This window comes from Choloepus didactylus, chromosome 1, assembly GCF_015220235.1.
Source record: "Choloepus didactylus isolate mChoDid1 chromosome 1, mChoDid1.pri, whole genome shotgun sequence".
NCBI lineage: Eukaryota > Metazoa > Chordata > Mammalia > Pilosa > Megalonychidae > Choloepus > Choloepus didactylus.
Genome location: NC_051307.1, coordinates 132,337,853 through 132,358,972, shown reverse-complemented (window position 1 = coordinate 132,358,972; position 21,120 = coordinate 132,337,853). Strand labels below are relative to the sequence as shown.

Genomic DNA, 21,120 nt, shown 5'->3' with positions numbered 1-21,120 from the left:
ATTAGAAAGATGTACCACCAATTTCTTGTAGCATAAGAAGACTAAGAATTCATTGTAGTTTAAGGACATTATTCAGTGGTTACCATGTGCAAAGAGGTTGGACTCTGAGACAGATACTTAAGGCAACAGTTTTTTAAAAAGGCTAAAATCCAAAGGTTGTAATTGTTTACCGGTAAGAGTCAATAGATCTGAAAGAAGATGCTAGAGACCTTCATAAAATAGTAATTAATAGGGCTAATAATATAATATTAGGACATATCTGCCTTCAAGAAAGCAGCTTCAGATACTCTGTAGCATATTTTTTATCTGCTCCTTAGCTTTTCACCTACTGCTAATTGTTTTGGGTGCTTAAATTCTGATCTCCAGAAAATTGAGCTTCATTCTAATATAATCTTTGTCAAATTTTTGTTCTTTCTATTTATATTAATATTCTACATATTACATAAATTTAGAGGTTATCTGCATCTAGAAATGTTCAACCCCAAGATAAGGATATGCTCAGAAGATTTATCAAGCAACAACATTGGTAAATGTAGCAAAGATGACATAACAATAAGCTATTAAGAAGGACAAAGGCTAAGAGTTGGAGCTGGAGAGAGGGGCAGATGGGAAAATTCTCTCTCTCTCTCTCTCTACACACACACACACACACACACACACACACACACACACACACACACCTTTCTCTCTTCTTTGTTAACTTTGCAAACAGCTGGAGACCAGAATACTGGCAATTGCGGAAGAGCAAATCACATAATATAATTTAAAGTGTTATTTAATAACTTTAATCACCTCTGTTCTAAATCAGTTTCTCAAAGATATGTTTCAATAAAATCACAGTCATGCCAACCATTGTCATTGAGTCACTGTGTGTCACTCTTCCACTGTCATCAACTTAACAGGATTCTGACAGGATCCAGAAGGTCAGTTAAAGTCTTTGCTACTATTTTCCAATAAGGTTATTTTTTTTTTAACCAGGCAAGGCTAAATATATTCTCTTCCATTATAATCTGTCTGTAACCAAAAACTGAATCCAAAGAATGGTAAATTTCCTCACAGATTCCTTTTGAACAATGAAATATTTTCTTCCCTAGTCTCAGAAATAATATGCACACAGATATTTTGAATTACTCTTAAATGTAGCTTTTGTTTCATTAACTATACTGAGCTGGATAAATTATTTTTTAAATCAGCATTCTTTTCAGAGTTCTTGTCACTTTATTTGAAAATATGATCTTTTAATTTTTCTTTTCAGGTAATTTTTTTTTCTTTTCTCTCAGAGCCTGATTTAGAATGTCTCTTATTGTTAATTATACTCAGTAGAAGTCGCTAAAATATCTCTCTCAGTTAACACCCAATTAACTGAACGACTTGAAAGGTAAGCTCCCAGGAGGCATGATCAGCATATTCATAGCTCTGTTTTATTCATTCTGCCTGTACTACAATATTTCTCTCATAGGCAAAGCCACCACAGTATATTTCCCTGCAGTCTAGTTCTAGGAGAATCCATTCTTCTCATTGCTTCAATCAGGGTACTCTCGCTCTTAACCAAACAAAGGGCCATTTTCCATCAGCATACTATTTAGAAGGGATTTTTAAAATATGGGATTCATGGACTAAATGTGGATTAAGTTTAACTTTCTTGTGATCCATATATTATCAGATTTTCAATGAATCCAGTCTTACCAGAGTTAAATAGGGACTCACAAATTTTGCATTTTCACATTTAATAAATATCATATGGTACAAACTTCTCAGCAAAACTAAAGTAAATAAAACTCACAGCAAATTTAGCTTTCTGTGTACCACCTCCATGACTTAATTTCTTCATTCAGTTGAAAATGGTGAGCAACTTCCAGCACATTGGCTGGGGGCTGATGCTAATACACATACATAGATATGTTCACACTCACACGTATTTGACCTGGCACTACTCATAGTCTGCCACCTACATGCATATACTTTGTGGATTCTTCTAGCTCTTCTATTCTATAATCTCAAAAAAGTCTATGATAAAAATTATATTTTTCATGGTGTTGGAAAGAACGCTGTACCTAAAAGACAATAAGGCTCACATGATTGTGGAGGAGAAAAGAATTTATTCATGATCTTGCAAGAATGGATGCACAGCCAGAAACATGGCAGGTGCACTGAACAATAGAACACAGCAAAATGTATGTCCTAGGTTTAACATGTAAGTCCCTCCCCTGTCTCTCCATTGGCTGGATACTTCAGAGGGTACAGTCTATCCGGCAGAGTTAACTAGCCTGCCTTTGGGATTTTAAATTGTACAGTCTATACGAGAAAGCTAACTAGCCCACCTTTGGAATTTTGAATTGTATAACCTATCAGAGAGGGTTAACTAGTCTAAATTTCTCGCTGAGACTTCCCGCCTTTGATTATACCCCACATCCCTTTACATTCCAGTAACTCTGGTTATTTTTCCCATATAAGGAGCTGGCGCTGGTTCTAGGCTTACGTCATGGCTCTCTCTTTCCTTCCCTTTACCATGGGGCCAGTTTAAGCCAGTTCTGCTGCTGAGTCTCCATTTTCCCTATTCCATGTTGCCTTTATGTGAAAGCTAAACTTAACCCTTTCTTTCAATGGTAATATCAGCTTTTGTCTCTTCATTCTTTATTCTCAGACAAGGCTTATGTTTGGTTGTTTTTGTTTTTCTTCGGTTTGCTTTTGTTTCAAAGGATTTAATATCACTCAACTTGTCCACACAACAAGCAAGCAAATTTAGTAAACTTTGTACTAAATGACCTGAATACACTTGGGCCAGACAAAAATTAAATAAAAACAAAAGAGAAATTTGAAAAGACTAACACAGAGTGAAAAAAAGGGGCACTTCCCAAATGTGGGTTCGTTGCTGAGCACAGCCAACTGAAGTTAAACCGAACCTGGCTGAAGAGGAAAAGATGGTTTAATTTATGCCGGAGGGAAGACAGGGGAAGCTTTTCCAAATCTGCCTCCTGCAAGTGTCTCTTCAATTGGGTTCTATATCCAGGTTCAGAGAGGAAGAGAGATAATCATTCAATTAACATGCAAAAGAGTAATAGACAAAAGACTATCTATAGCTGGGAGGACTGAGGCAATGTCCCAGTGATGCTTTAACTGGCTAAACCCCTTAGAGAAAAAGGGAGTCAGTCAATTTGGTTATTTCCCATTTTCCTGTTTTCTTTAGGAGCCAGGTGACGTCTGTGCAAGGTGCAAATTTACATTACATAACATGTAACAAGTTTGGAGAACTTCAGTAATTTAGTTATTTCCTGTTTTACTGTTTTTTCCAGGAGTTTGGTGACACCTGTGAAAGGTGCAAACTTTACATTTACATATGTTTGCAGTCCTTGCATTTATAAATTGCTCCTTTGTGAGAGTAAGAGCTTTCATTATAGCCTGTTTCCAGCTTTGAAGGTTACATTTTAAGGCTACTTTACAATTTCTTGCTTGCTTACAGTTTTAAGATTATATTTAAAAAGTCACTGTCACTAGAGTATTTGATAATGTTAAACTTGTGGACAAATGCATTGGGAAAGCAGCTTCATTTTATTTGGCGGAAGCCATGGGTCCAGAAGTATGACAAATAGGATCCATATGAGGAAAAAAGTGTCCTGCCAGAGCTTAAAAATTAAGCACACTTTGCTTACTGAAAATAACCTATTGGTTACTGACTGACTGAAAATGTCTCTATTTTAATGTCCTAGCTTTCTCAGTTCTCCATAAAAGTTACCATTTTATTCCTTACCATTTTATGTATTAATTCTCAGTGTAATTATTTTTTAAATCCAATTGTGTTTTTTCTCTCTGATTAATAAATGAAAGTACAAAAGGAACATTATGGAAAACTCACCCCCACCTTTGCAGTCCAGGGCCTGACAGGGTCATGAAAAATTACCCTGTGTTGATAGTAGATGTAAGAAAGGAATAAATTTAGTTTTCACATAGAGACAGCATGAAATAAGGGAAATGGAGGCAAAACCAGTTTAAACAAGCCCCAGACAAAGAGAAGAGAGAATCTGCCTGCTCCTTATATGGAAAAGTAACCATAGTTACTGGAATGTAAAGAGATATGAGGTAAAATCAGAGGCGGGAACTCACAGCAAAAAAAAAAAAAAAAAAAATTGGGGGGTATAGGCTGATCAGTTCAAAATCTCAGTAATGAGCTAGTTGGCTCTCTGGGATTGGCTGATCAGTTCAAAATCTCAATAATGAGCTAGTTGGCTCTCTGGGATTGGCTGTACAAATTAAAATCTCAAAAGATGAATTAGTTAGTGTTCTCGGATAGGCTGTAACCTCTGTAGTACCCAGTCAATGGGGAAACAGGGGAGGGACTTGCAAATTAGGAGTAGGAGATTTAAAGATCACCATTGTCTTCCTCTGGCGCGCCAGCCTTTCACGTGTTTGGCTGGACGCCCTATCTTGCAAGATCGTAAATAAATTCTTTTCTCCTCCAGAACCGAGTGAGCGTTTATTCCCTTACAGGTACCGCTTTATTTCCGACAGTAGACTAAGCCCATACAAAGAAAAACAGAAATGTAAAAGCAGTGCATGCAAGAGAAAGAAAGAGAGGAAAGACAGAAAAGTCAGCCTCAGTGAACTTCTTTCAAAATATATAGATGTGTTGCTTTAAAGTGCATGCATGGGAGTATGTGGGCATGGGGGTGACTTCCATAATTTCTTTATTGCTTGGGCTCCTAAGGCTCTTTGAACTGGACAGAATCTATTCAAATTTGGATGTTTCACTTTTCTCAAGAACCTAATTTATTTTATTTAATCAGACATTTTAAACTTTGAAGTCATTTGAGATTATCTATATTAGAGATAAATAGAATTAACTCAGCAGTTAAGTTGAAAATAGAGGATTAACTACATAAAACTACACCTTTTGAGTTTAATTTTAACCAATTCCTTTTCACTAAAGTTTAGCTGTTATCCTAACAAAGCTTTCTTAACTTTAGGTCTCACTGCTTTTCCTCTTAATCATTTGCCGTCATCTCTCCTGCTGGCTTGTAGTTTTGCAAAGGGCTCTCACACTTCCCTAGCTGGTGTCAACTCACCCCTATGGAGACTTGCCATGCTCTCCAGTGGGGATGAAAGAAAAATGGGAAAGTATCCCAGCTGATAATGATGTGCCTTCTTATTCATAACCATCTTGTTAGGGAAACCATCCTGACTCACTCAGTGTCCAATTTCCTCATACTAGTAGCTAGTATGAAGACATATTATCTTTGCTGAGAAATCCATTAACACAGACATCCTTTCTTTCCTCATCCTTTGCATATTCTGTCTTGCAGCCTGTAGTAGGAACACTCCCTTTTAGCTTAGGACACTGCGCTACCTCAACCTGATTCCTCTGCTACTATAGCTGTTCTTTGGTTTTTGGGCTCTGGACCTGCAGGTAGCTCTTTCTATTTCATGCTGCTGCTGTGTTAAAGAGCTTTTCCCACATACCTGGCCATGGGTGTTGTTAGTCTCTGTTATGGGGCATCGTCTCTGTCCTGTTGCTTATTCGTGACTCTGAAATAACTTCTCTTTCTTTCATTCACTCATTCATTCATGGAACATTAATTACTGGGCATCTCTTACATGCTGGAAATTGTGATGCTGGGTACTGAGAATAAAAGGAGGGATATGGCAGACACACTCCCTGACTTTAAGTTTTCAGTCTGACACAACTAATAATGTTTGAGGACATCTTTATATTAAACGAGTTTGTTTATTTAGGACAGAACTACATTCTTCCCGGGAAACCATCAACTGTTGGTTTCTTCCAGGCAGCAAATCAAACATACATTTCTGGTGTTTTCTGTCACTTGTTATCATGCAAATGCTGTACATTCTTTGAATTCCAATGCCTCCATTCTAACTAGAGCCCTGGTACTATATTATCATGGCAGAATTTTAAATGTGGAAGCAACAAGCTGCCTTATATTTTTATTCAAACTATTAATTCTGAGTGCTTCATCTTATGCTGCCATCTCATACTGGTCTGCAGTGTGGGTGCTCCTGGGGGGGGATCAGTGGTGAGGCAATCATGTGGTTAACCAATAATTGATATCCTTGATGGAGTGTTTATTTGCACTCTTATTCTCATTATCAATTACTATGAACTGCAGATTTTGCCTAATAAACTTTAGTCAAATCCACCATGTTCTCTTCCATTCTTACCTTGTTTCCAAATTCATGCCTTGAGTAGCAGCTGTCTCCTAACTGATTGCCTGACCTACACTCTTTCATCCCTGAAAACCATCCACAACCTATCTGTCTACCAGGCAGTGTATTTAAAATGCATTTTTAAACATGGGATTCCCATGTGTAAAGTTCTTCAGCAACTCCTCCCATGGCTTACAGGATTAAATCCAAGCTGCTTAAAAGAGACTGCATCCCTGCATTATTGTCCTGACCCACTTCTATTTCTTCTTGTCAATGCTCACCTGCCAAAGACTTTAAGGAACTCACCAGCAGTCAAACAAAACTGAGCTTATTCAGTGCTACAGCAAGAGAAACAGCACACTATGGGGAATAATGGGGTGTGTCTGTGAGAGGATGTGAGTGGAGGCCGACTAAAGAATTTGAGCTTATGTTCAGTGACTTTGGGGAGTGTTTAAGGAAGTCGAAGGTTTATTCTAGTTTGGGTGCTGGCTGGAAGTGAACTAAATATATAATCTGGTACTTAGTGATTTTGATCTAGGATGCAGGGGCAATGAACAGGGTTTCCAGCTGTGATTGGTAAAGAAGAAAAAGTCGCTGATGTTAGCTGGGAGAGGGAGTTGTTTGGTCACTTTTGGGGGCTTGCAGAGTGTTTTTGTTTTTCTCTCTGTTTGGACATGATTACAGAGTGGTCTCATTTTTGTCTTGCTCTATCATGTCCAGAGTGACTCTCTATGTTGGTGTTCTGTGAATTGTCTAAGTAGGGAACACCATGGCCTACCTGTTGTTGCCAGGACAGCTCTCAGCTAACACCCGGCAGAGGCTGCTTTTATTTTTTCTTTCTCAGTTCCCTTACTACTCCCTACTTTTCATGCTATTAGTCCTAAATTTCTTCCAATGTGCTGTTGATTCTCTACTCTTTCTTGCTTCTATGACTTTTTAAAATATTATCCTCTCTACTTGCAGTCCCTTTACTTGGCTAAATCCTACCCATTTTGTTAATAGCGTTTTTAAATTGAGAAGATAGTACAGAGAATTCTGCCTCCTAGAAGAAAAGTTGAGAAGATAGTACAGAGAATGTCCGTATACCCTGTTTTAGTTTGCTAAAGCTGATGAAACGCAATATACCAGAAATGGATTGGCTTTTACAATGGGGATTTATTAACTTACAAATTTACAATTCTGAGGCCATGAAAATGTCCAGATCAAGGCATTGACAGGGCAATACCTGGACTCTGAAAACAGGCTGCCGGCATCCTCAGCTCCTCTGTCACATGGAAGGCACATGGAGGCATCTGCTAGTCCTTCTTTCCTAGATTTTGTTGCTTTCAGCTTCTGGCTGCTCCATTTATGTAGCTTTCTTTCTAGTCTTCTGTATTCTTTTGTCTTTCAGCTTCTTTAGGACTTTCTTCTCTGTCTTCTTTCTGTCTTTTATTCTCTAATAAAGGACTCCAGTAAGAGGATTAAGACCTACTTGAATGAGGTGGGTCTATCTCAATTGAAATCATCTAATCAAAAGGTCCCACCTACAATAGGTCTGCACCCAAAGGAATGGATTAAAAGAACATGATCTTTTCTGGGGTATATATAGATTCAAACCCTCACACACCTTCTCACCCAGTTTCCCCTATTATTAATATCTTGTATTAGTTGGATTATAGGTTTCTTCACTGTAAAGTCACTCACCACCCCCTTTTCCATACTATATTCTTTGAAAGGAAGTCACTATGCACAGGCCACACTTATGGAGTGGGGATTTATGCTTTAACTCCTTGAGGGCAGAGCATCTGAATGAATTATTTGGAATATTTCTACAAGGAATATTTGTCTATTCTCCATTATTTATTTATTTATTTACTTATTTATTTATCTATCCATCTAATCCTTTATATCAGTATGGACTCATGGATATGTATTGTATACTTTGGATTACAATTCAAAACTATTTTCTTTATTTTACTGCCCAGTTTTTTCCAGCTTTGGCTATTAAGGGCTCTTTAAGTTGCCTCCTGTATCACTTTGACATATACCCATCTATGAAGATTTTTTTTATTGAGTACTTCCTTACTTTCTGGGACCCCAAGATGCTCCAGGCTCATCTTGTAAACTTCTTTCCCCAGTCCTAAAATCAGCCAAAGAGTCCTGTTTCCTTCTAATTGGCTAATGGTTTTAGATTCCAAGATTTGGGCACTAACTATATTCATTTCTCCTGGGGTGTCTTTGCTTTTAGGTCCTTTTAGCTGCCAGAACGAGAAAACATATGTGTTTATACTAAGCCATGTATGTGCACATATCTGTAACTATTTCTACATACAACTATCTGTATCTATATTAAACTAAACATGAGTTCATACCAATTCTCAACCTCTAATCCATTATCACATGGATCATTCTAATCTCCTCCCCCTGCTTATTTGTAAATTCCCACAGCAATGGTGAGAAATACTGTCCCCTACCACCTACCATCCATTTATTTTATTATTCAATTCCCATATATATGTATAGTGACATGAGAGTTGCTAACCCATACTCATGGGAAACAACTTTACCAACCAGAGTACAGTGCTTATGTGCAGCTCCTTGGGTCTTTAGTTGTACAGAATCCATTCATTTCTGAATTACTTAGGTCAGCACTCTTTACTCCCATCCCCTTCACTGAGATTGTTACAGACATTTGTAATACAATTTGATTTATTTGTCAAAGTCTGCACTCCATCTTTGGAAACCCCAACCTCCTAAGTGCTTTTTTAAAAATTTGCATGCATTAAGGTCCAGTCTGTTGTATAAAGTCCTATGTGTTTTGACAACTGCATAAAGTTATATATCCATCAATATCCATCAATGAAGTATTATATAGAATAGATTTATGGCCCTAAATGTCCTCTGTGCTTCACCTATTCAACCCTCCCTCCATCCCTCTCCCCAGCAACCACTAATCTTTGTATTGTGTCTATAGTTTGGCTTTTCCAAAATGTCATATATTTGGAATTATATAACGTGTAGCCTTTCAAACTGGCTTCTATCACAAAGCAATATTCATATAAGGTTCTCTGTTGTCTTTTTGTGGCTTGATAGTTCATTTCCTTTTATTGATGAAAAATATTCCATTGTATGGATGTACCACAGTGTATTTATCATTCACCTATGAAAGATATCTTGCTTGCTTCCAGCTTTTGGCAATTATGAATTAAACTGCTACCCTACTCATTTTTAAAATCCAGTTTAGGTGAACTCATTTTCTAGGCTGGTTTAGATAGTTCTCTGTGTTTATATAATGTTGTCATCATTAAAGGTACCACATTCTATTATAACTACTTGCCTATGATTTTTCTCTTCACAATCAACTGTAAGCCTTTTGGAGACTTAGACCATGTCTTTAACACATCTTGGCATCCCTGGTTCTCAACCTGGGTCTTATGAATACTAGTAAGTGAGTGAATTTGTCAGGCAGTAAACAAAACCTTTTATACTTTACATATATTATCTTATTTAATAACATACATGCACATACATACATACTCAAACATATTTAAATAGATTACATTGCTTGTATCTAAATAAAGAAATTAAAACTCAGAATTCTTTTTTTATGGTTACCACATTTGAATTTTAAATATGAGTCTTTTTTTGTAAATTTAATGTACTATTTAAAAGAAAATAATGTATGTAAGTATAGACCATTTAAAAATAATATATGATAAATGGAATTAGATGTTTCCTTTCATTTGAAAAATAGTTAATTCATCTGGTTTCTTTATCTTTAAAAAGAATCTTTTTGTATTGACCTTTTTTTGTGTGCTACTGCCAGAGAATATTAACCCTTTATGTAGTGCACAGCTGCAAAATATCATTCAACATGATTGCCGGAACAAGCAAAAATGCTATTCTCTTCTCTGTTTTTAACTTAGTTCAGCTCAATTATAAGTCATCTGATGAATATAATAAATCATGTGACACTGTTTAAAGTCCCAGATGTGGAGTGCAAAGACAAAAATTCATTCATCTATGAAGGAAGGGAAGTATTCAGAATTTTAAAAGAATTTTCTAAATTATCCAGATGCACACTTAAAGTAGAGTAATTTATATAATCCCTTGTATATCAAGTTTTTCTATTTTACTAAGAACATCTAAAATTCTTGTTCTTGTACCTACCATTATTTTAATGTAAAGATAAGACACTAAATATTGAGTTTTAAGAGGCCCATCTAATTTGCATGCATGCTGTTAAAACTGATGTAAAATGCTTTTAGGCATATTGCCAATAAAATATTCAATATGACTTTATGGTTTGAAAATCTGAAGAGCTGGTTCTTCAATATGCTCTTTTCTATGTTTTTTTGAAAAATGAAGGAAACTCAAAATAATTTTTAAAAAAATCCCTGTAGAGAATGTCAGTGAATAAATTATTAAATGTTGTCAATCAATTAATTGTAAGAGACAGAGTAAAAGTTATGAGAAAAACAATGAAAAAAACTTAGGGAACATAAGAAGAAATTTGGAGAAAAATGTCTCACAGTGGAAAATCAATAGTGAAAAATTATTCCCAAATTAATTGCTAATTCTTGTCACATGCACACTATGAATTGTAAGGATTCAGATGAAATGGAATCAATGAAGCTAGAGAAGTCAGAGGAAGCTTTGGAAACAATGACTTGAGCTGTATGATAAGTGATAGAAACATCTGAATAGATGAAAAAGATGGAAAGAAAGGTTTCAAGGCCCAGGAATAATGGGAGAAAGAATGCACAGGCTGGAAAGTCATTGGGTATTCATGGGTAGTGAAAAGACTGAGAATAGAAGATTTGTTTGTGGGACTGTAACTAATAGATTAGATGACAGGGTGTGCAAAATCAGATTATAGTGAAACTGTAATCAGTGACAATAATTGTAGCTAATTGAATGATCCACTCTGGGAAAAAATCAAATACATCGCATACATTGACTCTTTTCTTTTTCTTCACAATAACCTTTTGTGGATGTGTATTATTATTTTCTTCATTTTACAGATGGGGAAACTTAAGTCTGAAGAGAAATAAGAAGGCAAAGTGCCTAGGAGAAGGAGAGGGTGAACTGAAATTTAGGTTTAATCACAAAATCGGTATGATATAGAGAGTCAAACCTTTTTTGAGCTAACTAATGGAAGAGTGGATTAATCAGAGAGTAGCAGTTAGTCTACAGCTAATTATTCCCTACTATTAGAAAACTGTCTTCTAAGAACACTGCCCAATGCTCCATGCTAAGAAGCTTTCCAGTTTGGCTGATGGGTACAGTCACTGTTTTTTACCCAAAGCCAGGGGGAAAACTACTCAAGGTGATGTGAGGAAACAGTAATTGAAAGGCTGAGAATAATTACCTCTGGATGGGTGACTGCAAGGAAACATGCCTAGCAAATCGTAAAAGCAAGAGCCGAATGGGTCAAGCTCTCTCAAAGTAACTTAACTGGATCCTAAAGCAAAGCTCAACAACCTAAGGATAAACTTTTTTTAATTAAAAAAAAGAGGGCAAGAGGGCCCTGAATAGCTAAAGTCATCTGGCAAAATAAGAATGAAGTTGGACTCTGATCTTACAACTTATTACAAAGCCACAGTAATCAAAATAGCATGGTATTGGCACTAAGACAGACATATAGATGAACAGAACTTAACTGAGAGCTCAGAAATCAACCTTAACATTTATGGCCAACTGATTTTTGACAAGGGGGCAAAGGCCACTCAATAGGGAAAAGATAGTCTGTTTAACAAATGGTGGTGGGGATACTGTATCTCCATTTGCAAAAAATAGAAGGAGGGCTCTTACCTCACAACATATGCAAAAAACAGCTCAAAATGGGTAAACGGTTTTAATATAGGAGCCAAACTATCAAATTCATAGAAGAAACTGTAGAGAAGCATATTTAGGACCTTGTGTTACGTAATGGTTTCTTAGAATTTACACCCAAAGCAGAAATAACAAATGAAAAAATAGATAAATGGGACTTTATCAAAATTAAAAACTTTTAGGCTTCAAAGGACTTTATCTTGAAAGTAAAATAACAACCTACACAATGGGAGAAATATTTGGAAACCACATATTTGATAAAGGTTTCCTATCCAGAATACATAAAGAAATCCTCAACTTAACAAGAAAACAAACAACCCAATTGTAAAATGGGCATCAAGGGATGCAAAGCAAAACTACAATGAGATCCCTTTTCATACCCATTAGAATGGCTGCAATTAAAACACACACACACACACACACACACACACACACACACACACAAGTCTTGGAGAGGATGTGGAGAAATAAGAACACTCATTCATTGCTGGTCACAATGTAAAATGGTGCCGCTGCTGTGGAATACAGTTTGTGTGTTCCTCAGAAAGCTAAATACAGAATTACCATATGACCCAGAAATCCCGTTACTGGGTACATGCCCAAAAGAATTGAAAGCAGGGACTCAAGCAGGTATTTTCACACCAATGTTTATAGCAGCATTAAACACAATTGCCAAAAGATGGAAGCAATCCAAGTGTCCATCAACCAGTGAATGGATAAACAAAATATGGTATATATATACGCAATAGAATATTATTCAGCCGTAAAACGGAACAGAGTTCTGTTTCATGTGAAAACAAGGGTGAACCTTGAAGATATCATGTTGAGAGAAGTAAGTTGGACACAAAAGGACAAGTGTTGTATGCCCTCACAGATATGAGATAATTAGGATAAGTAAAAACTGATACAGTTGGATTCTGACTATAGGTTACCACGGGATGGAGTGGAGCTGGGAATGGGAAGTTAATGCTTAAAATGTATAGGGGTCCTGTTTGGAATGATGGAGGAAAATGATGTAAGGATATAAAAATATCCAGTACTCCAGAATGTAACATTCACAATTTCTGGCATCCAATCAAAGATGATGAGGCATGCAAATTATCGTCTTTCAGACATCCCTGTTAGGTTTTTTGACCAGGAAGAGAAGAGATCAAAGCTCAACTGGAGAAAGTTTTATTATAGCCACACACAGCCAGGCTGAAGCCTAAGAGTGGCAACAGCCCTGAACAAAGGTGGGAGTACAGTTTTCTAGTTTTTTTGGAGGGGGGTTGGGGGAATAATTGTTGGTGGGTAAGATAGAGAAGTAGGGAGTTGAGTCAGGGGATTGGTTTGCTCAAAGTAGGATAAGGAGTTGATGTCAGGGTAAGGTAAGGAGTTGACATCAGGGAAGTTATTACGTTATGGAAAATTTTTGTTTTCATCCTTGCTCAGACTGTTACGTTAGCTAAGAGTGGGTTTTATGTAAACAGTCACATCTCTTGTGGGAGAACTTCCTGGAATATTTGCTAGGGGTGTGTTGTGTATGTGTTCAGGGTGGAGGTTTTGCCTAACACACCCCAAACTCTCATAGATGTTAGAATTAGTGAAAAAGGACACTAAAACTGTTCTGACAGCTATTTAAAAGAGAAAAGTGAAGTGTAATAGATTGACTTAAGAGATAATTATGTAAGAAATAAGGTAATTAGATCTTGGGCTAGTCCTAATATTAGAAAACAGCATGAGTAGATGAGCATTGATATGGGAAAATCAAAAAAAATTCTTACAGGATTGTATAAGAAATAGGAAAATGTTGTAGAAAAAGTATCAGATTTATAGTCATACCAAATGAGTTTCAGTCTGCACTCTGTCTGTCATTTGCTACTTATGTGACCTTGGTCAAAATATTAATCACTCTGAGTCTCAATGTCTTATCTTTAAGATAGGCATAATAATAATGACAACTCACACTGGGAGAAAGTGTTTTAAAATCAGTGACACACTACATACATATTACATATGTATGTATAAATACATATATATTTCATATATATATTATTCCCATGACAGTTTGAAATGTGATATGCCAATAAACATAGCAAATGAGTTTACATGTCTAAAATCATGAAGCATAGAAAGATTAAGCAATACTTTCTCATCAGCATTGAAAGGCCCATCACTAGACATGTATTGTGAAGTTAATACAGTTATTAAGCAACAAAGCTACTTTAGATTTTTCTTCAAAACGTAATGGTCAAAAAGGCTTTAAAAATGAGGAAAGACTAAAGAGAATGTTCAATCTCTGGTTTAAAATAAAGATGAGTTCTGGGAAGCCAACAAGATTATCCAAGTCTGAAAAAGTACTATTGTGAACCCATGCAGGCTATCAGGATTATGACACTGGAAAGCTTTAGAAAAGCGTTAATGAATGGGGAAAGGAAGCAGTAAGATTTGCTCATTTTAGCGGTAAGGTTACAATGATTCAATGATTCAAACAGAATCTGAATAAATGTGATTGAAATCAATAAAAGAGCAACTTTATGGAAGCTGGGGTTGTAAATTTCTGCTACTTTCAATTTTTGAGTTTAAAGCATCCTAGAAAAGAGCTTCACTCTTGGGAGGTGCATGGGTGGGGATGGGAGAGAGTGGGGATGCAGAATTGCAGGCCTTATTGGGTACATTCGTAGTACTCATAACTCTGTGTAAAGAGAGGTTCTTTTATGGGGAGACTTTATAGTTGTCTGGTCTTTACAGGCTATTTTAAAACACACCAACAAGCATTTTTTGGAGGTTAGATTGGATATTTAGATGCATGACTAGGACACATCAGGATTTTCTTTTGACCTGTTATTTTGTTTTCTCCTCCATAAAAAACAAAACAAACAAACAAAAAACATAATTTCAATCAGATATCAGAAACAAAGATTGGCTGAGAGGCATGAATATCATAGACATCTCAAAGTTTTCTATTGAATTTGGGTTTTTATCCTACATATACATATGATTTAAAAAATATGAAAGTAAACCAACTACCTTCCAATGACAAAAATAATTATACATGCTGCTATAGTTGATAGAATGTTGACTACTTTTTAGAATATACTCTTTTTTTTTAATTGATTTATGCCTGTTTTTTTTTTTGTTTTTTTTTTTTTTCCTTTTGTGTAATAAAAGGTTTTCAGCAAGAAAGTCAAGATTGAGTGCAAACATTTCTGCTATACTTTGGATTTTGTTCTTATTGATAACATTACTGTGGAGAAGGTACCTGAGTCACATAGCATGATCTTTCAAGCTTAGCCTGACTTACTAAATTTAAGTAAGATGATGTATCATAGGTTGATATGAAACAAGAAAATGAAAGCTTAGCTGGACTTGTAATCTTTCTTCATCTGTGTATCTGTTCTGAGATGTCTTAGAATTTTCTGTAAGAATTTACTTATTTCCATTTTTACTTTTACAGTAATATAAAAGAATATTGTAAGCATTCTGAATCTTCTGGGTGAGCACTTTGCCATTTGGTCCAGAGCTTCATTTAGGTACCTTATAAAAGTGGTTATTGAAACACTACTGACTGTGGGACCCAGTTAAACAAGCTTCCTCTTCTAACGTCTGCACAACCACACCCTGAAGAAAACCAAAATGTACCAAATGCTGGAGAGAATCCCACCAAAAATATTTTCAAAATGGAAAGTCTCATAATATATATCAATTTGTTTTTATTAAAATGAGCTATGAGAGACTTTATATAGATAAGAGAGGGAAAAGTCATTCAGCCAATAAAGGGTAAACAAAAAACTCCAGAGAGGTCTTCTGAGTTCAGAGTCCACACATTTTGAGTGTGAACGACATATAGCCCTTCTCCACTGGAGCTGTCTGTATCTTGAAATACTTGATTTATAATTTTTAGTTATTGTGTGACACTTTATAAAAATAAATTGGATATTTTAGTTCAGAATAATATACTGCACCTTAAGATGTTCCATCCAAATACCTAATACAGAAAAAAAAAAAAAGAAAGAAAGAAAAAGGAAAAGAAAAAAGAACACCATAATGTTAGAGTGTAAATATATCTAGTTCCACGGGGAACCTAAAATTAAGTTGAAGATAGCATATATATATATATCCTAATATTGTTTACATCTTCAAAACTGGTAGCTTTCTCTTTCTTCTATACCTTTGCTATATACACTTCTCTTGGTGTAATTAGGAGCAAGAAAACAATTTTAGTAATAATCTAATACTAATGCTGTGATTCCACACCAGTTAGCACAGATCACAAGTAAGGACTTTGCATTTCTGTGATCTACTAGTCTAAGTTTCCTCCTAAGCATGCCGATGGGTAGAATAGGCTTCACTTGATGGACAGGCACCTACTCCATTAACAGTCTACACTGACCTTGACCACTAGGAGAGGGAGAAACCACAAATTGTGCCATACCAACAATCTTTTAGCACATAAGCTGAACCTAACCCCAATCCTTCCATAAATAGTTCAAATTAATATCCTCATGTCAGACCTGGGAGGCGTCGGCCATCTCGCAGACCCAGGGTCAGCCTCAGCCTCGCCAGGGGCATGGGTTTCGGGCTCCCTGGAGTGGCAGCCACAGTGCGGGGCCCAGTGGGCATTGGTCCCTGGAGCGGCGAGGCGGGGCGGCCGGAGGCTCTGACCTGAGCAGAGCGGCCTGGCGGGAGCTGCTGAATGGCAGCTGCTCCTTAAGATGACGACTCGGCCTGTTCCGGGTGTGGCAATAGTGTGCGGCCGACAGCGTGATGCTGCTCAAGCTCCTACAGACATGAACCTATACCTGCCTGTCCCACAGGTATGGGCTGCACGTCTGTGGCAACCCGTGGCCTGAGCAAAACAGGCTTGCAGATCTTCGGTGCGTAGCAGTCTGCATGACCTAGGCAGCTAAATGTTTAACCTATTGTCTGTCTAACCCAGTAAAGAGAAAAAGGGCAAATTGACCTTAAAATGTAACTTTATGGGAAGCAGGCAGGAAGTGAGAGGCTCTTAGTCTCACAAAAAGAGCAAAATGTATTGTTCAAGGGTTATTCTAGTCCTTCCTGCACCACCAATGACCTATTCCTGCATCTATGCTTCCCCTACCCTTAGGAAGGCCTTTGTCTTAAACCCTTATAAAAGGCTTTCTGTCCTTTTTGCATTGCTCGTTCATCTTCCCTGCGAACACAATGCCTGCCCGGCCTGAGAGAGCCGTCATGATCTCTCCACGACTTCTCACCCTGTAAGTAAGCCCTGAATAAAAGTTCATGTATCGGAAAATGCTCGTTGTCTTCTTTGGCCTCTGGACTGGCATGGCCCTCATGGGCTGTGACATCTATTTTGTGGGCATTGTGGTCACCATTGTCTCCACCTTCCAGTTCCGAGAGGTGGTTCTGGAATAGAGCCAGGATCAATACCAAGTTTTGATTGATTCCTATAGAGAAAATGTTGCTGGAAAGTCCTTTCAGAATCTCCTCTGTCTGCCCATGCCAATCGATGTGGTCTACACATGGGTGACGGCCCAGATCTTGAACTACTCAAGGAACTGCAGCAGGTCAGAGACCAGATGGAGGAGGAGCAGAAAGCAATGAGAAGAATCCTTGGAAAGAACACCTCGGAACCAACTAAGAAAAGTGAGAAGTGGCGAAAATGTTTGCTTTAAGGTGACAATGCTTGTCCTGGATCCAGCCATGCTGACAAATGTCACACTAAAGGACCTGCATTTTCTTTATCCTTCTTTTCATTCTGCCAGTGACATATTCAAAACCAAAAACTCTTCTACTAATGTCTCAGTTGTGGTTTTCGACAGTGCTAAAGTGTCAAAGTTGCCCATGCTGGGATGTTTAAAGGAAATAGCAAACAGACAGCTTGGAGGGGCCATTTGACAACAGTTAAAGAAGTACCTGGGTTAGCGCTAATGCAAGATTTGGCTTTTCTGAGTGTAATTCCATCAACATTCAAGGAAACAAATCACCTAAAACCAAAATTGCCAGAAAATCTTTCTTCTAAAATAAAAGTATAGCAGTTGTATTCAAAGGCCACTGAAGCACTTCTAAAGTTGAATAACCCTAAGAATTTCTAACAAACTAAGAAGAAAATGGCCATCAATGGTAAGGAATTGACCATATCCCGCCTATTTATTATGGGATCTGAGTGCCATTAGTTGTCTAAGCAGGGTGAGGATGTCTCTGCCAGATGTTTTGAGGATAATGAAGAACTCAGATACTCATTGTGATCTATTGAGAGGTTTGCACTGTAAGTTCAGAATATTTTCATCATCACCAATGGGCGGATTCCATCCTGGCTTAAACTTGATAATCTTCAAGTAACAATAGTAACACAACAGTATGTTTTTCAAAATTTGAGCCTACTTGCCTATCTTTAGTTCACTTGCTACTGGAAGTCACATTCACCGCACTGAAGGGCTGTCCCAAAAGTGTATTTACCTGAATGATGATGTCATGTTTGAGAAGGATGTCTGCCCAGATGACTTTTACAGTCACTCTAAAGGTCAGAAGGTTTATTTGACATGGCCTGGGCCAAACTGTGCCAAGGGATGCCTGGGTTCTTGGATTAAAGATGGTTATTGTGACAAGGCTTGTAATAATTTGGCCTGTGATTGGGATGGTGGTGATTACGCTGGTAATGGTGGGGATGGATGCTATGTTGCAGGAGGTGGGGGTGCTGGAAGTATTAGAATCGGGCAGCCTTGGCAGTTTGGTAGAGGAATGAGCAATCTCTCTTATTGTAACCAAGGGTGTGCAAATTCCTGGCTCACTGATAAATTCTGTGACCATGCTTGCAATGTCTTGTCCTGTGGCTTTGATGCTGGTGATTGTGGGCAAGATCATTTCATGAATTATATAAAGTAACTCTTCTCCCAAACCAGTCTCACTATGTTATTCCAACAGGCGAATGCCTGACTTATTTCAGCTTTTCAGAAATAGCCAAAAAAGGAATTGAAGGTGCCTATAGTGAAAATCCAATCATTTGACTTGCTTCTACTGTCAAGTGGAAAACCATCCACCTTGTAATGCACAGTGGAATGAATGTGACCACCATACAATTTAATCTCACCTTTCAAAATAAAAATGATGAGTTCAAAATCCAGATAATAGTAGAGGTTGACACAAGAGAGTTACCAAAACTAAATTCTATGACTCGGAATTCTGATGAAAATGTGGTTAGCCTCATAATACTTTTTCCACAGGCAAAAAATCATGTTTGAGGATATTCCTGAAGAAAAATGCTTTCTGGGGTTCAAGAGACATGATGGTAACACCATAGGGAGATTCCAAGAGGACCTGAAAATTCCCCTGGCAAATATTTCACTCCTTCCAAGAGAGGCCCAGTTGAGTCTCAAGAATTCAGACTGTAACAAGCAGACATTATTGTGAAAAGATGCACGTTGTCCAAGTCTGCCTTGCTAAGATTGTTTCTGATGAATGTGCAGGATACTAATGTAAATATAAATCATATAAATGAAGGTATTAGAATAGATGAAAGAAATAGCAGTTCAGAGGCTTCATTGGAAAAGCAGGTTCAGAAAAGTGTCTTGGCAAACAGCTTAGAAGCATCTGAAAAATCATAGAGGTCGACTTTTCCAGCAGTAGCAATAAAAGCGATTGGGCACCACCAAGGTCAGAATCCACCCCAAGGATCTGCAGTCCAACCTGGGATTTAGATCTGAAAATAAGACCCAGAAAGCAGGAGGCAGAAGTGTGTCAAAAGAAGAGATTTCATCTATGACTGTTCCACTGGAAAACCATGTGACAAAAGAAAAGAAAATCACAAGAGAAGAAGAAGAGAAAATAGAATGGAGGAAAAAGCTAAAAATAGCATAGGTGCTAATGAAGTTTTGCCTGGAAGAAAATTGCAACATTATGTAGAAAATTATCTGGACTTTTAGCCATGGGAGAAGAAAAAAAGTATTTCCAAGTTCTTCTTGATGAAGAAGAGCTATTGAAGACACAATTGACATACTTCACTGATAGCTAACATACTGGGAGGCAATTAAAAGGCACATGTGCAGATTTCCTGTGATACGTAAATAAAATTCTAAATAGCAAGTTTGGATTCATGTCCTGGAAAGTCCCTGCACACATGCCTCACATGATTGACTGAATCATTATGCAAGAACCACAAGATATATTGATAAGACGTCATTTCACAAAGTGTGCCATTCTGAGGATTTGCCTTCTCTTATTTTTTATTATTTCATGAGTGCAGTTCAGACACTGACTATATCTCAAGTTTTCTATGAAGTAGATGCAGACTTATCTGGTATTTTGTCTGACAGAGAAATCTGAACACTGGCTAACAGAATTCACAACCTGCCTTTAAGTTTGCAGGATTTGACAGGTCTGGAGCACATGTTAAAGAAATTGCTCAAACATGCTTCTCATTCAGCTAAACAGCATTTTACCAACCCAGGAAGTACAGTATGATCTCAATTTGCCACCAGTCACTAAAAGTCTAATAACCAACTGTAAACCAATAACTGATAAAATCTAAAAGACGTGTAAGGATAAAAATAAATATAGGTTTGAAATCATGGAAGAAAAATAAATCACTTCTAAAATAATTCGTACCAATGTTTCTCACGCAGCTGGCCAGTTGGAGGACATAAGAAAATGCCCCAGGAAATTTCTTTGCCTGAATGACAACATTGACCACAGTCATAAGGTACCCCGACAGTAAAAGCTGTTCTCAGGGATTTTTGTGAATCCGTGTCCCCATGCCATCCCAGTTTGAGCTGCCAATAGAATATCAAAACCATTTACTTCATATGCATGAGCTGCAGGAATGGAGGGCATATCAATATAAATTGAAATTTGGGACCCATTTTATACTAACAACATTGATTATGTTTACTCTCATTTTTTTGCTTAACAGTTAATTGTACTTAAAGGAAAGATATTTCCCAGAAGGAGGATATCAAAGAAGCTAGTCCTGATTGAATCAGGGTATAGAAGATCTTCATTTGAAAATCATCCACCTCAGTGTTTACTGAGCATTTTAAAACGTGGTGTCACAAAGATGTCCTCATGATGTAATACTTAGCCAGCTTGGCCTGAAGAAGGAAAAATGCATAGTACAATACTTGTTTTGTTGCATGAACATACAAATCATTTAACCCATTTACTGAAAACTTGTGTGCTGAGCAACTCAGA

The 21,120-nt window shown here is 37.3% G+C and overlaps 1 pseudogene; it reads left to right on the top strand.

The window, feature by feature from the left end:
* The first annotated feature begins 16,716 nt into the window (after positions 1-16,716).
* LOC119527310 lies at positions 16,717-20,919 on the top strand (annotated as a pseudogene).
* Positions 20,920-21,120: the final 201 nt, after the last annotated feature.